We start from the raw sequence: 14,897 nt of genomic DNA on the forward strand, positions 1-14,897 counted from the left end.
CAGGTTGGTTTAAAATAATAAATGTTGATTAATAAATAACTAAATTAGCAGATGGCATGTAAAAACTTTTGTTATCCCAGATGTTTTGCTGCTGCTGGAATTATACACCATCATTTCCCCCAATGATTCAGGCTCACTGGATGAGGTTTAACCAGTGAACAGTGATGGGAAGCTGTTTTCTACCATTTTTGCTGTTCACTTTTTTTCATAGGTTTTTTTTTTTTTTTTTTGTAGTCAGTTTTTATCTGATGCAGTAAAACAGCATAAAGTCTCGTGAAAATGTAAATGACAGCATGATATGCATAAATTAGAGGTGGTTTTGAAGCTTCCTGTTAAGTTGTTTCTCTGAATCGTTCACAGTTTAACAAAAAAGTATCTTTCGCTGATATCTGATGGTTGAAAGAAAGGAAAATAAAAATAAGCTGGTGTTTTTGAAAAGGTAATAACTTGTGCTGCACTCAAACACAAGATGCCAAAACAAAAAGGGAGCATGAGAGCGAACTCAGATACTGGAGCAACTTAAAGGTGAAATAAGTACATAAGTACTACAACCAGTTGAAGCTGTGACGTGGGTCACACCCACTGTTTACTGCTCAGGCAAAGCAGATAGAGGCGGTTTCAGCCGGTTCAATCAAGCAAAGTGAGATCAGCTGTGCCAGCTCCACGTACGTTACCATACATGGTGCGCTGAAGCGTCAGCTGGGTGTCAGCCACTGTGTCAGCCCATGCCGGGTTAAGACCACATAGGGTAAAAATCTGCGAGTCTACCTGCACGAGTCCACCGAGCAAGGGCACAAGTTTAAACCTCCTCACTACCAAATCAACGAACAATGTGCTTCAAACCATCCCTGTCAGATATGGTACAGACCAAGACGCGTCACCCATAGACACCGCAATCCGCAAAACCTGTCCTTTCCAATGGCATGCACGTCGGCACCATCCTCTGCTACCTTCGGTCTCTGGAACTGTCAGTCTGCAGTGAACAAAACAGAATTTATCAGTTCATTAATAAATCTCTCAGACATTCAGGTCCTAGCCCTGACTGAAACCTGGATCTGTCCAGAAAACACAGCTACACCAGCTGCTCTTTCTGTCAGTGCAGAATGTACCCAAACACCTCGCTCTGCTGGACGAGGTGGTGGTACGGGCATTCTTGTTTCTAAAAAGTGGAACTTTACGTCTCTCTGTCCGATAGCTAACTGCTCATCACTAAAGTATCACGCAGTAAAGGTCTCTACACCTCACTCTGGTCAGTTACCACCTCCTTAAGGCAATATAGATGAGTTTGTCTCTGAAATGGACATGATTGTCTGATATTCCTGATGATGGCGCACCACTTATTGTCATGGGAGACATGAACATTCACATTGGCAAACCACAGGCAACTGACTTTCTGGCTCTCATCTACTCTTTCAATCTCAAACTGGTACAGACTCCTCCAACACACAAAGCTGGTAATACTCTTGACTTGGCGCTGACCAGAAACTGCTCCTCAGCCGACCTGTCAGTCACCCCACCGCACCTTTCAGACCACTTCCTATGTAGCAGATTCCAGCGTCTTCAAAATAAAGATTGGAACTTTTGTTTAATTGTGACTGAATTAAACACTTTTGAGGATTTTTCTCCCCTTTACAGACTAACGGTCTCACTCCAAAAGTGGGGGTCTGACTCAAATTTATGACTTGGTTTCCAGCTCCACAGGTCAACAAAGGTCGACTCTCTCCAACATGAACTGGGTGGGGGGACTTCATCAAGTTATTTACGAGACCTGGGAAATTTCTGAACTTTAATCTTCTGCAACATAAATTTGCTTTTTAGTTAACAACCAAAGGATCCCAGATGCAACTCTTCATCCAAAATGTCCACTTTGAAATGGTCTCTTTCCTAAACTTGTGTTTTGCTTCAACTGATGAAGAAAAACCCCCTTTTTCAGGCAGTCTTAACTGGAAACAGAACACCTGGACACACCAAGAAATGTTTATCTTAACATTCCAGAGGGTAATAAAGTGTCTTAATGTTTCTCTATGTCCCAGCACAAGAGAAGACAAAGACTTTGTGTGAAGAGTAAAAGATCATACTTTTACTAGTCTAAATTGTTCATTTAAATAGATACATATATATATATATATGTGTTTTATCTGGATACCATGCACATGCATATAATCATTATCATTGTGTACAAGGTTTAATCAACAAGCTTGATTAACTGGTGACCTGAAACTTTATTACTGTGTTTGTGTGAGATATAACCTTTTTTACTATTTTTCTTGTCTTTTCAATGATTCACTGATGGATTTTAATGATGTCTCATTTAAGGCTTTAGTAACTTGGATATATGGATATATTCACAAAATGTTTAATTTGATAAGTCTTTACAAAATGATCAGACCGGCCCCTCTGGATCTGCTATCTGACCCCAAAACCAGCCCACAAGACTGTTATTGGTCAAGATAATGGTCCCACATCCTTTCAATGGGGTGTGTCTTCAACACTAACACTTTTTGAACTCAGAACAAAGGTTTTAGAAGTCTCTTCCTTTTGGCTCGCTTCCTCTTTTGGTTCTCGCCGCTTCAAGTTGACTTCAAGTCAACCCATCCTCTCCAGACATGGCTTTCTTCCAGACTTAGGACACTTGGTCTGAACGCCAGAGAGAAAGAGAGAGATGCTATCAGAGAATTAAGTTTGTAGTGATGTGAAGAACATCACTACTGATACTGAAGTTTGTGCCTGCATACCAGATGCATGATTGACAATTTTTGGCCCTTTTTGGACTCCGGAGTTCATTCCTTTTTCCAGCTAATACTTCGATTTTCTTTAGCTATGTTTTTATCTTTTGGATTTTTAATATAGATCCTAAATAGATCCTACAGAGTTTCTTTTTTTGGACTGACCTAAAGTTGGACAATTTTCATCTTTAGCCATATCACCGCAAGTCATTCACTGTCCATCATCGATACCACCAGCTGAGCCGCGGGGGAGTCCGCATCCGCAGAGCTGCCTGATCCAAACCTTCGGACCACCACGTGACGCATCTTCTGGCCTTCCTGGAAGTCGCTCGGGATCCAAACCACCTGCGCCAACTTCCTCACTTGCCATCAGAGTCACCACGACGGTCGTAAGTCGGCTCGATCCAAACAGAACCGCATGAGTCCTGCTCGGATCAATTCTCTGCTTATCTGCTCCCAGAATGGTTGGTTGTCTGACAGTGACCTAGTAGTTCTACATCTTAGTTAAACTTCCAGTTTAACAGATGTGATTCAGTTTTCCCTCTTTTCCTTTTAGAATTTAGAGATCTTTTTCAGTCCTGAACCTTAGTTTAATTAACACCGCAGGTTAATTAACTTTTGTTCATTTCTTGCATACATTTCATTCATTCTGACACATTGAAATAAGATTTTGGGTTGAACTCCATATTCTGCATTTTACAATGTTTGATTCATTTTCCCATGCGAAGTCCGTTGTAAATATTTCATTGATGCATTATTAGTTTAGTAATAAATAGTTCATATTTATCCTAAACTGGTCTGGTTATTGTGAACTCCTCCTTTGAACCATGTTATGGGTCCCTTCGATGTAAAAATTCACGTTATTAGCGTCCTGAGACTGATTGATACATAACCCATTTGACTAGCTTGAATTAATTAATTTATTAAATTAATTAATTTAGGTCTCTAATGGTGTCCACACAGCCATTAGATTAGAATAAAGCTATCTGTGTGGTGGTGCCTCGAGGTATACTAAGAATATTTTGTCTGATAATTTCATGAAATTATTAGGATTAATGATTTTATTAAACATATTTAATGTTTAATGACGCTTAACGCTACACCTGTTTAAATTCTCTGTTTTCCTTCCTTACTGGCTAGGCTGCTTTTTAGTGACTGATAGGTTTAAACAGCTTTGGTTCTTGCAAACTGCTGCTGACGGGAACTGATGCGCTAAGACAGGAACAAACCATTTAATTTATTTTACTGCTATATTTCCTTATTATCTTTACAAATATTTACTGCCTATTATTTCTAATGTAGGTCTGATCATTTTTTTTAATCTACTTTGCAAATCTTTTGGGCCCCTATCAAGTTGTAGGCCCCTTGAATCTTCCTAACTTCCCCCTCTCATATGGGCATGTCTCTGCAGTTGTTGCAGGTATACCAAGGTACTCCCAGTACTTCTGGAGATGCAGGGGCACCATGTCTGTTCTGAAGCTCTGCCAATAAATCAAAGACTGGGGCTGGCTGTCTTTCCAGCAATCTAGCTGTGAAGTCTCTGCAGTCCTCGAGGCTCATCTCCTGCAGAGGATTCTTAATGAAAGGAAATAAGTCAGGGTTAGACTGGTAGGTATGCAGGCAGGTATTCTACAGGCTGTACAACATGATATGCAGTGTAATAACAGCACTGGAGGTAATCCACAAAGAATCACGTGTTTAGGAATTATCTACTAACTGCTAGAAAAAGCTATACTGTAAAAGGAAACATTTTTGTATAATATTTTCATTCATTCATTCATTCATTACCTGTACCTCTTTGTCCATTGAAGGTTGCAGGTAAGCTGGATCCTAACCCAGTATTGAACAGGTGAGAGGCAGGGTACACCGTAGACAGGTCACCAGTCCATCGCAGGAGCAGCTGTGTAATATTTTTTCCCTTTGTTTTCCATCATACTGAATTAGCTCACATTTTGATTGTGGTTTCACTTCATGTATACAGGGTGGAGGATGCTGGTGTTGTCTGTTTAGGTGAGACACACTTAACTGTGAATGACTGTGACACTACCTGAACGATATCGTGTGTGGATGATTTTAATAAAGATCAAGGAATTGTAGGTTTTGCATTATGAAATAACATAGATACAAGAACAAGAAGGCAAAGTACTGAGGCTACATATGATGGGGTTCCAGCTTAAGCTGATATTTTAGACAGAGAGAGGAGAAGCATAGACTCACAAAATCAAAGAGGTGGAGGATTGTTTGCAGAGAAATCACTAAAGAGCAGCAGCAGCGGCACTGGGATCAGGACACATCTACGTTTATTTCAAAGCAGAGTTGATGCTCTCCAGTGTTAGTGAGGAATAGAAAGTACCAGACAGTGATGACCAGGTGAAGAACGAGGTACAGTAATCTGAAAACTCCAGTTATGATTAAAGAAAAAATATACATATACACCCATATTTTAAACTGAACTTTCAGCTATGAGCTTTCTCTGTTTTGTTTCTGTTTCTGCTGCTGTGCATTCTGGGATAGCAGGCTGCTAGAAGTCCGTACAAGTCAACTCTGCTGCATCCTCGATAAAATGGGCGGGGCAAGGACACATTCAGGAACTTGGAACGTACTTGTCTGGATGTGTTCTTTAAATTGGAATAGTACTTGGGCCACAACTGATGACATTTCAAAAGTACACAAGAACACAAGTACAGACAAATACAAATATTGAGAAATGATCACAGCCTGTGATGACAACCAAGGCAACCACTGTGGTCTGTGGTTTTTAGACAGTCAGACCGCAGGTCACCACTCTGTGCAGCGTTGGTGAAGAAACTAGAAAAATCTGGCTCTATTCTTTTAACCACGTAAAATGTCATGATCTGTGATTTTTTATTTGGTTTTACTGTCCTTCTTGTCTGTTTTCCTATTTATCTTTTGTAAAATCAACTATAAAAACAATAGCCAGTTGATCAAGTTGATGGGAGGCTGATTGAATTATTTTTTTCATTTTCTTCCACAAGCTAATAAAGACACTGAACCATACTGGACACAATTGGTTTTTTTTTTAAACAGAAAATTCCTACTGAAGTGACTCATCAAATGAACTCAATACCACCCCTGCTGCCACCTTCAGATAAGGAGGAGAAACTACAACACAACACCAAAACGACGCATACCCCCTACGCTCGAGTGCAAGAGCAAACTCACCAGCGTCAGCTACAGCGTAACCGACCACACGCAGACACTGCGCGAACAGAAAGCCGCCTTAACAGTTCCTCTCACGTTCTATGTCGTGCAGCTCTGATGGGCTGGCACACGCCCCCACCAAAGCTCTCATATCCCCAACAGCAAGTGTGAAGCCCTGGGTCAGACCTTCCACCTGTCTATGCCAGGGAGCTTCACCCTGTCTAAGAGGGGGAAGTTTGTCTTCTATCAGTTGTATATCTGCAAATTTCCAAAGTTTATATAGTGGGGGTTTACTGAGGTCAGTGCTGGCTTGGATGAGGGGAGCCTGAATGAAAAACTCTCTGCTGCTCTGCATCTCTTTGTCCATTCTTCCTCTCTCACTGTCTTCATCCTCACTGTTTCTATATGGGGTGGAACATATAACTCCTCTTTGCCACTGGTCTTTGTCACCTTCTCATTTAGTTTTCTCTTGACTATATTTTTACTTTCTGACTATTCTCTCTGAACATTATTCTTATCCTGGTGAGCTTGTTGCAGTTCAGCATTTAGAGGCCCTTTTACCAGCATAACGTCATGGTCTTGAGGGAAAACCTTTTAATCTTGGAGGTCATTTTTTTAATTGCTGAAAATCCTTTGAGTTTCTTTTATTTTACATTTTGCAATAATCATTTCAACTAACAGTTGCCACACTCCTCCAAAACTATGTGGCTTTGATTTAGTCATGTTTCACAATTAATAATACAACATGTGCTGATTTCAGCTTGTTGAGCAGACGCAATGCCCTGTTTGTGGATCTAGTTCGGAAACTTCTACAACAGTCTTAGGAATTGTTGAGCTGAACTACTGGGGGTCCTATCCCGATCTTACACACAGTTTTAATTCAACCAGGAAAAGAGACACCAAAAAACAATAAATCTTCACCAAATAACCAACACAACTCTTCAGAGAACAGTAACTTGAGTTACTGTTTTAAAGATTCTCAAATGAAGAGGGACCCAGCCCACATAAACAACCTTTTTCCTCTTAATATGGGCCTCTAACCCATTAAAAACAGTGAAAATCCTTCTTTTCACACACAGAAATAAGGCTGTGAACAACAGTGAGTCAGCTGAACAGTTGGGGCGTCTTTCGTTTTAGAGGTCCTGTTTGTCTGTGAGTATAGATACAGAGTGTAGAAGGAAGTAGAGCAGGAAATACAAAACAATGGAAACAAGCTGCCAGACCAACTCATACTTATCTTATACTTATATCACCCATACACTAAGCCAAGCATCTTTGCCATACATGTAACATCCTGTGTTTACCCCACTTGTACTGAGAATCTGCTGTCCTATGCATTTCATGTCGTCTATGACCACATTTAATTAAAAGATAGATTATGAAGTAAGATGAATAAATAACTTCAGCATCTTGTTTTGTTTTACATATTTGAGATAGTTGTATTGTCTTTCTGAAGCAAGATCAGATGTGTGTTTTCCCCTGTATGAATTCTTTGGTTAAGGAACTTTATATCATCTTACTTCTAAGTTTTCTTTCTGATCTGATTAATCTGATGCATGTTAGAACCCATATGCCGATATTATCACTCTAATTCATTTCAATAAGATTTCTATAACAGCTTTCGGTACAAAGGAGTGTGTTGAGAAGAATAGTAGACCAAGTACAGTATCCCAGTAATCTGAAATATATACAGCCTTTTTTAATTTTAACTAACTTCCTAAACCAGAGGGTTACTGTTCCATAGGTACCATAGTAGGTGTAAAAAATGTCTGTCTTTGGTAATAATCTGACATGAATTTTGGAATAAAGTGATCTTACGTTACCTCTCTTCTAGTGTCTTTGCTGCTGCTGCTGGTCTTTTCCATTTCCAGTGGAATTCTGCTGCTGCTACTGGTGGTCTTGATGGTGGTCTGTCTGGTCTGCAGGAGAAGGCGAAGCACCCAGCAGCCCAAAACCCTCTCCCAAATTCAAAGTCTGCGCTCACCCGGAAACACAAGTTTAGCATAACAAATACACACATTTCTTAGAGACACACTACATATTTACAGTTTTGCTCTGGTTGTTTGTGTTTCAGTGGACGGCAGAGAGTGGAACACTTATGAGGATGAGGATGATGAGCAGGATTATGAGAATGTGGATCTTCTAGACATGCCAAAGAAACTCAGGAAGGAAGAAACAGAAGAGGAGAGTGATGATTATGAAGAGCCAGTTGGTGATGATGACCACGATTATGAGGAAGCAGGTCCTGTTTTATACTGTACAAATGCCAAGAAGATCAATGTGAGTGGGGAGGATTACAGTGAGGAAGACAGTGAGGAAGACAGTGAGGAAGATGATGAGGAAGAAGAAACCAGTGATGAAGATGATGACTATGAGAATGTATCAGCAGCCTGTGAACAAATTGTGGACATATATCAACAGTATGAGGATGTATACCAGACCTTTTAGCTATCAGCTCATCAGCATTGTAGCATTGATTTTAATGAAGAACTGAGCTTTAAGCTGGAAAACGGTGCATGATGTAACTTACTTGCTGTTAATCCCACAGTAATTTCACAGTCATTTATTAAATAAGATGGGCTTCTATTTTCACTTTATTTCTGAGGAACTTTCAGTTTTGCACCCTGACTGCTGAAGCAAGGAGTTATACACTGCCTGGCCAGAAACAAGGTCATACACTCTGATGTTTGGCTGGACCTCCTTTAGCTTTGATTCCAGCAGCATTCGCTGTGACATTGTTTTGTTAAGCCTCTACAATCTCACAACAATCATTTCCATCCAGTGTTGCGTTATATTTTCCTCCAAGATCGATGGTGGAGAGTTCAACCACTGCACATAGCCTTCTGAAGCACATCCCAAAGATTCTCTTTGGGGTTCAGGTCTGGACTCTGTGGTGGCCAGTCCACGTGTGAAAATGATGTATTCTGTGCCCTGAACCACTCTTTCACATTGTGAGCCTGATGAATCCTGTCATTGTCATCATGGAATATGTCTGTGACAACAGCAAATAAAAAATCCATTGATGGGATAATTCAGCATATTGAGGTAGCTGAGCTCAGCTGACCTCATTCTTTGGATGCATAATGTTGCTGAACCTAGACCTGACCATGTTCTACAGTACCTCTGGATAATTATGTGTCATGAATTGCGGACGTCGGAGGAGGTGAGGACCCAATTGCAGGCAGTCAGAGGCAGGAGGCAGAATCGGTGCAGACCAAAACAAGACAGGCCCCTCGACAAAGTTCAGGGGGAGCCACCTGGAGGCTGAACAGACGGCAGGATCTGGTCAGGAGGCCGGCCGGGGGGCCGGAAGGGCCGGGGCAGAACCTCTGGCGGACGGCCCAGAGACTGAGCAGAAAGCAGGATCAGTTCAGGAAGCCGGCCGGGGGGCCAGACGAACTGGGGCAGGACCTCCGGCGGACGACCAGGAGGACGCGCAGACAGTAGGTTCCCAGGCGGACGTGCAGGCTTGGACCGGCGCTCTGGAGGACGGGCAGGCTGGATCACCGGAGGCTCAGCAGGCTTGAACCGGCACTCTGGCGGCGGCGGACGGGCAGACTGGATCTCTGGGTCGGGCACCAGTAGCGGGTAAGGGGCGTCTTGGCCTGAGACCCCCTCGGGAACAGGAACTCGAGCTGTGGACAACAATGGTACCGACACAGAGGAAGAAGACCTGGACACCGTCGTGGGACGCCGAAGAGCTGGGCAGGATCTCGGAACTGGCGTGGGACGCTGCGGCGCAGGGCAGGACCTCGGAGCAGGCGTCGGACGTGGCGGCGCAGGGCAGGACCTCGGAGCAGGCGTCGGACGTGGCGGCGCAGGGCAGGACCTCGGAGCAGGCATCGGACACGGCGGCGCAGGGCAGGACCTTGGAGCAGGCGAGGGGTGCTGAGGCACTGGAACTGGAGGCGAAGCTGGAGGCGTGGGCCTGGGAGCCCGTGGCAACACCCGTGACCATGGAGCTGATGGCGTCACTCGAGACGAGGACCGAGGAGCTGGTGTCGACCTTCAAGACGAGGCCCGCCCCAGTGGCCTGGGGCTTATTGCCAATCCGGTCCCCCAGAAAGGCGACCGCTCTGGACAATCCAGCGGCTCTGGCTCCGTGTCCAGTCCAAGAAGCAGTCCCACCAGTTCGCTTGACGTCATGATCTCGAGGGGCCGCCGCCCCTGGTGCCTAGACATCCTCCTCCTCCTGGACCTTGTAGGAGGAGGATCAGGAAACCACGGGTCTGGGTCCACCACAGTCGGGAGGTTTTTAGCTGCCTCACGGCTGAAGTATTCCAGTAAGGTCATCATACCGCCTGCTGGGTCCATTTGTCATGAATGGTGGACTTCGGAGGAGGTGAGGACCCAATTGCAGGCAGTCAGAGGCAGGAGGCAGAATCGAGGCAGGTGACAGGTTTATTCCAGAACTCAAGACAGGGATAAATCCAGTGAACAAAACCACACATGACCAAATGAGAGGATCTGACAAGGAGTGACTAAAAACCAGGAGTACTTATACACAGAGGGAGTAAAAAAAACACAGGTGAAGTGGATGACTAATCAGACCAGATGAACTAACGAGGCAGAACAGAAATCACAGGAACACAAGAGGGAAAACCAAACATGACAAAACTGAAACCTAGAGCATGAACATAACAAGAACTATAAACCAAGAACAAGACCGGACTAAACATGACAAAAACCAAAATCCTACACCATGATCAAAACACCCACCAAAACCCAGAAACCGTGACAATTATGTCTCCAGTCTGAATGTTTGAATTTCCGTCATTTGTGCTACTGTAATTAGAAATATTTACATTGAAAGCAGCCATTGCATTTCAGGAGGCACACTTCATCATTATGTAGCATTCTGTAGGAGGACCCCATACATCTGGGAGACGTATAATGACATGAAAAAAAGTGACCAAAGCATCTGAAAGCACCAACACATGCTCTATCTTCTTTTTCATTTTATCAGCTTTAAAGACACAACAGACACTGATCCTGGTGAAGACCAAGCTGGTCGCAAGGTGTTTGTCTTTTTAAATTTATTTTGCCATGTAAAAAAAAAATAAAGGCTTTTAATGAGTTTATAAACCACCATGGAGAGTGCCTTTGATTTTTTTTTTTATGCAATTTGCTCTTTAAGCAAGAAGTCCTGCATTAATTACTTTGAGATATCATTACAAAGGACCCAGAAGCTCTCCCAGAATTATTGTTTTCCACACACTACGTAACTTACGGAACTTAAAACTCATTGTTCCGGATTTGTTTGATGGTATGATGACATTTATCATGCCCATTTCTGGAGCCATCTCCACCCAGCAGCGCCCTGAGGCTGAGAAACCACATTTACAATGTTTTCTTCTGGAAAACTGCGTGACGTCTCAGCTGAATTTGGCTTTACGTGCCGCATCACATGCTAGCTAGCGGATATAAGCATACGGGCTGTTTTGAACCCGAACCGTGGCTGATTCAGCAAAGAAATGCAAGAAGACATTGTCAGAGGAATAGAGGAAAAGAAAGAGAAAAATGAAACGGAACAAGAGATAAGACAAGAGTCACGATAAGACTGTCTTTTTTTTTGCCTGGAGAGATCTCACCGTACAGCTAAGAAGCAAGATGGACGCTGAATTAGCCGTCGGTAGAGGATGCATCACTGAGAAAATAAGCTAAAGTTCTGTAGTGCATCTTGAAGATGCATTTCCATCACCTGTGTCTCAAACAGGTTTCTGTAGGTATTTAAACAGATATAGCAGATATTGGTAACCACTTTGCTGTTCCTTTCCGACTTTAGTTATCAAATCAGATAACAATCAACTTAGAATGTCCTGGCTGCTCTACATCAATAAATATTCTGTTTTATGCTGTTCAGCCTTCAGGGTCATGAAAAGAAGATGGAAATTATTTCAAAGTAACTAATTATTATTTATGTTTGCAAATGAACACAAAGCCAAGCATGCAGAACTTCATGCAGTTCTTTGGTACAGACAGTCACTTATTAGTTAAACACAACGTGCATTTCACCACAGTTGTTCTTGTCCTTTCACCCACAAGTTACTATAAGAAAAAAAAAGAGAACTGTAAATACCATCTTCTCTTCCGCCTTGATAACTGACCCATGTCTTAGAGTTAAAGGGTGAGTTGGATGGTAGAAGAAGATCTGAGAGTACAGCTGGGTATGTTAATGTGGAGAAGCTAGTGAGGTACGGAGGGGGGACATTGGTAATGGCCTTTTAACATTTATACTTTCCACTCCATACATATAACTTGTACTTGGGATGTCTCACTCTCTCAGGATAATAAAGAACCAGGTTGGTGTGTACCAGATAACTGCTTGTGTGTGTGCTGACACCTTCATTTCTTGGTGAAATGATGTGACAGAGAGAAGATTCTTTGAGCCAGAAATGCTGAACTGCATTCTTCCACGTCCCCTCCCTGATTGACCAGCTTAATAAAAGTCAGGAAACAACTTGTTTGACTAGAGACTCTTTCACTAAGGCTTAATTTGATAATAACAAACAATTTCCTCCACAGCACATAAGAGATTTTAATAGATCTGCAACACATAAAATGATGGGAGCAAAAGTGGGTGTGACTAAACCAGGATAGATGCCAAAATCTATGTTGGATCTTTGACTAGAGTGTTTATCTGCAGGTTTGCAGATCACTGGAAATGATCGTTTCTCAGGCTTATGTAAAATCAATAGTTCTGTATCACTGATTGCAGGAGGCTGGGGAGTAGTTGGGAGATATTACATAAAGAAAGTGGAGGAAGAGAAGGCCGGAGTACCCACCTGTACCCACTGTATGGAAAGAATATGCAAGTCTAACACAGACAATAATTATTCTGAGGTGGGAAGAAAAGGCAGAAAAACATGAGTAGAAAGAGGGAACTGATAGGAAAGGAGAGGATGGACGAGGCAAAATTTCTTGCATTCTTGCATTTAGTGCAAGAGAGTTTGGCAAGAAGCAAGAAAACTTAGAAACCTGCAACCAGACAGGTTGCCAAACCATGCACTAACATTTAAGTGTAGAAACTAAAGGGGGCAGTTGTTGAAGTTATTTATGTGTGAAAGCCTGCCCCCATCCCCATCCTAAACTGAATCCACCCCCCCACTCCGACAAACAGACCTGCACTGCAAACACTTTACCCCCCCCAGGGGAGTTCCTGTCCACATGTTTACATGTTTACCTGCTGTCCATATAAGTGCAATATCACTAATATTAATATCAGAAATGTTATACTTTGGACTACCACTACCTCATGCACATACATACTTGCACATATTTATCTAGGCTGCACATGCAAACTGGGCTCTTTAGTGTTTACTGTTATTTTTATTTTTATTTTATTTAAAATTGTGCTGTTTATATTCTATTGTATTTAGCTTATATTCTATTTAAATTTAGCCTATATTTCTATTTTTTTTTTTTTTTTTTTTTTCTCTTCATGTCTTATTTTATTTCACTTATTGCCCTCCTTCTTATGGCTCAAACCGGGACCTCAGTTCTAATTTCGTACCATAAACATGTAAATGTGAGCTGGTATGACAATAAAGTTCCTTGAATCCTTGAATCCTTGAATCCTTGAAGAGGATGTAGAGAAAAAGCACGACAAAATGAAGAGACAGAATACATTTTAAATCAGGCTGAAAACTATTGGTGGGCAACTGTATTATGAATTGCTTAAGAGGAACAACCAGTTAACAGCAGGATCTGTATTGTTGGGTTAATATGTTGCTGATAAAAAGAAACACCTCAGGAGGAGTGTTGCTAGTTCACTTTTATTTTGGGATCCAATTAGAAATTACATTTTGAACGATATTAAAGACGTTGTTTGCAGATGATAGAGGACAAAGGGAAAAGGTGAGAAATGTGGAACGTATCGAAGAGTAAAGTAGGATTTTTCATGTTTGGAGATCAAATCAGCATTAAAATTATTAGCAGAAAAGACAAAGTTTATTGCAAGAAAAAAGACAAACAAAGCCATACAAACCACAAACCTGGAGGGCCAAACCTGAGGGCTACAGTAAAGTGTCCAATTACTCCTGATAGAGAGAAAGCAGGTTGGTTTAAAATAATAAATCTTGATTAATAAATAACTAAATTAGCAGATAGCATGTAAAAACTTTTGTTATCCCAGATGTTTTGCTGCTGCTGGAATTACACACCATCATTTCCCCCAATGATTCAGGCTCACTGGATGAGGTTTAACCAGTGAACAGAGTGATGGGAAGCTGTTTTCTACCATTTTTGCTGTTCACTTTTTTTCATAGGTTTTTTTTTTTTTGTAGTCAGTTTTTATCTGATGCAGTAAACAGCATAAAGTCTCGTGAAAATGTAAATGACAGCATGATATGCATAAATTTATAGAAGTGGTTTTGAAGCTTCCTGTTAAGTTGTTTCTCTGAATCGTTCACAGTTTAATAAAAAAGTATCTTTCACTGATATCTGATGGTTGAAAGAAAGGAAAATAAAAATAAGCTGGTGTTTTTGAAAAGGTAATAACTTGTGCTGCACTCAAACACAAGATGCCAAAACAAAAAGGGAGCATGAGAGCGAACTCAGATACTGGAGCAACTTAAAGGTGAAATAAGTACATAAGTACTACAACCAGTTGAAGCTGTGAAGCGGGTCACACCCACTGTTTACTGCTCAGGCCACGCAGATAGAGGCAGTTTCAGCCTGTTGCAATCAAGCAAAGTGAGATCAGCTGTGCCACCTCCAGGTACTTTACCATACATGGTGCGCTGAAGAGTCAGCGAGGTGTCAGCCATTGTGTCAGCCCATGCCGGGTTAAGACCACATAGGGTAAAGATCTGCGAGTCTACCTGCACGAGTCCACCGAGCAAGGGCACAAGCTTAAACCTCCTCACTACCAAATCAAAGAACAATGTGCTTCAAACCATCCCTGTCAGATATGGTACAGACCAAGACGTGTCACCCATAGACACCGCAATCCACAAAGCCTGTCCTTTCCAATGGCATGCACGTCGGCACCATCCTCTGCTACCTTCA

Source organism: Melanotaenia boesemani, chromosome 2 (assembly GCF_017639745.1).
Source record: "Melanotaenia boesemani isolate fMelBoe1 chromosome 2, fMelBoe1.pri, whole genome shotgun sequence".
Classification (NCBI taxonomy): Eukaryota; Metazoa; Chordata; class Actinopteri; order Atheriniformes; family Melanotaeniidae; genus Melanotaenia; species Melanotaenia boesemani.